This window comes from Arachis ipaensis, chromosome B06, assembly GCF_000816755.2.
Source record: "Arachis ipaensis cultivar K30076 chromosome B06, Araip1.1, whole genome shotgun sequence".
Lineage (NCBI taxonomy): Eukaryota > Viridiplantae > Streptophyta > Magnoliopsida > Fabales > Fabaceae > Arachis > Arachis ipaensis.
In genome coordinates, this window is record NC_029790.2 from 41,861,564 (window position 1) to 41,864,895 (window position 3,332).

Genomic DNA, 3,332 nt, shown 5'->3' on the forward strand with positions numbered 1-3,332 from the left:
AATGGCAGGAATGGAGATGCTTCTTCCATGTAAATTGGAATTAGGTGCAGTGAAGTCACCAAGCATTCTCCTTGCATTGTTGTTGGGTTCGGCTGCAATCTCCTTTACTTGTTCGAAATTTTCAATCAAGTTGTCTCTGGATTGTTGTAATTTAGCTTCTCTTAATTTTCTCTTCAGAGTCCTTTCAGGTTCTGGATCAGCTTCAACAAGAATGCCTTTTTCTCTGTCCCTGCTCATAAGAAAAAGGAGAGAAAAAGAAAAGAAGAGGAATCCTCTATGTCACAGTAAAGAGGATCCTTATTGTTAGTAGAAGAAAAGAAGAAGAAATTCGAACACAGATAGAAGAGGGGGTTCGAATTTGGCGAAAATTAAGATTTAAAATTTAAAATAATAATTAATTAAAAAGAAATTTTGAAAAAGGGAGAAGATATTTTCGAAAATTAGAGAGAGAGAGTTAGTTAGGTAGTTTTGAAAAAGTTAAGAAACAAACAAAAAATTAGTTAGTTAGTTGAAACAAATTTTGAAAAGATAAGAAGTTAGGAAGTTAGAAAAGATATTTTGAAAAGATATTTTTGAAAAAGATAAGAAGATATTTTTGAAAAAATATGATTGAAATTAGTTTTAAAAAAGATTTGATTTTTTAAAATCTCAATTAATGACTTGATTCATAAGAAATCACAAGATATGATTCTAGAACTTAAAGTTTGAATCTTTCTTAACAAGCAAGTAACAAACTTCAAATTTTTGAATCAAAACATTAATTGATTATGTTATTTTCGAAAATTTGATATAAAAATAAGAAAAAGATTTTTGAAAAATATTTTTGGAATTTTCGAAAATAACTAAGAATTTTGAAAAAGATTTGATTTTTGAAAAAGATTTTGAAAAAGATAAGATTTTCAAATTGAAAATTTGATTTGACTCATAAGAAACAACTTGATTTTTTAAAAATTTTTTGAAAAAGTCAACCCAAATTTTCGAATTTGATGAGAGAAAAAGGGAAAGATTTTTTTTGATTTTTGAATTTTTATGATGCAAGAGAGAAAAACACTAAAAAGGTGCAATGCATGAAATTTTTAGATCAAAACATGTGATGCATGCAAGAATGCTATGAATGTCAAGATGAACACCAAGAACACTTTGAATGTCAAGATGAACATCAAGAACATATTTTTGAAAAATTTTTGATGTAAAGAAAACATGTACGACACCAAACTTAGAATTCTTTAATGCTTAGGCACTAAGAATTCAAGAATGCATATGATAAACATGAAAAGACACAAAACAAAAAGTCATCAAGATCAAACAAGAAGACTTACCAAGAACAACTTGAAGATCATGAAGAACACTATGAATGCATGAAATTTTCGAAAAAAAATGCAAGATGCATATGCAATTGACACCAAACTTATAACATGACTCAAGACTCAAACAAGAAACACAAAAATATTTTTTGATTTTTATGATTTTCTAAAATTTTTTTGTATTTTTCGAAAATTAATATGAAAAAGAAAAATAAGGATTCCAAAATTTTTAATATGAATTCCAGGAATCTTGCATTGTTAGTCTAAAGCTTCAGTCCAGGAATTAGACATGGCTCACTAGCCAGCCAAGCTTTCAATGAAAGCTCCGGTCCAAAACACTAGACATGGCCAATAGCCAGCCAAGCTTCAGCATTTAACACCAGAGTATATTGATCTTGATAACAAATTGCTGCTCATCATTTATCAAGTATGTAACTTACCTCTGATGGTTTGGAAGCCTCAGTCCAAAAGAATTTAGACATGGCTTTACAGCCAGCCAGGCTTTACATGCTTCATGAAACACTAGAATTCATTCTTAAAAATTTTGAATAAAAAATTTTTTTTTGAAAACATTTTTATTATTATTATTTTTTTTTTTCGAAAATAGATGAGAAAATTTTGAAAGATTTTTGAAAAATTTTTGAAAAGAAAATAAAAAGAAAATTACCTAATCTGAGCAACAAGATGAACCGTCAGTTGTCCAAACTCAAACAATCCCCGGCAACGGCGCCAAAAACTTGGTGTTGTTGCTGGGATTGGGATCTCAGACGATTCTTGGCGCCAAACAGGAACAATTAAGTCCCCGGCAACGGCGCCAAAAACTTGGTGCACGAAATTGTGATACATCTCCATGGCTTCAAAGGCCTGGTGCTCTGATCTAGTTTTATTGTCTGTCACAACTTCGATACAACTAACCAGCAAGTGCACTGGGTCGTCCAAGTAATACCTTACGTGAGTAAGGGTCGAATCCCACGGAGATTGTTGGTATGAAGCAAGCTATGGTCACCTTGTAAATCTCAGTCAGGCAGATATAAAGTGATAATGGTGTTTTCGAATATTAATTAATAAAATAGGGATAGAGACACTTATGTAATTCATTGATAGGAATTTCAGATAAGTGAATGGAGATGCTTTCGTTCCTCTGAACCTCTGCTTTCCTGCTATCTTCATCCAGTCAGTCTTACTCCTTTCCATGGCTGGCTTTATGTGATACATCACCACTGTCAATGGCTACTTTCGATCATCTCACGGGAAAATGATCCAATGCCCTGTCACGGCACGGCTAATCGTCTGGAGGCATCACCCTTGTCAATGGCTTCATCTTATCCTCTCAGTGAATAATATGCTCACGCACCCTGTCACGGCACGGCTATTCATCTGTCGGTTCTCGATCATGCCGGAATAGGATTTACTATCCTTTTGCGTCTGTCACTAACGCACTGCAATCGCGAGTTCGGAGCTCGTCACAGTCATTCAATCATTGAATCCTACTTGGAATACCACAGACAAGGTTTAGACTTTCCGGATTCTCTTGAATGCCGCCATCATTCTAGCGTACGCCACGAAGATTCTGATTAAGAGATCTAAGAGATATTCATTCTAGCTTATTTCATGTAGAATGGAAGTGTTTGTCAGGCACGTGTTCATAGGGGAGAATGGTGATGAGCGTCACACATAATCATCACCTTCATCACGTTCTTGGGTGCGAATGGATATCTTAGAAGCGAAATAAGATGAATTGAATAGAAAACAGTAGTACTTTGCATTAATCTTTGAGGAACAGCAGAGCTCCACACCTTAATCTATGGAGTGTAGAAACTCTACCGTTAAAAATACATAAGTGAAGTTCCAGGCATGGCCGAGATGGCCAGCCCCCAAAACGTGATCAAAGGATCATAAGGTAATCCAAAGATCCAAAGATCCAAAGATGCCTAATACAATAGTAAGAGGTCCTATTTATAATAAGCTAGCTACTAGGGTTTACATGAGTAAGTAATTGATGCATAAATCCACTTCCGGGGCCCACTT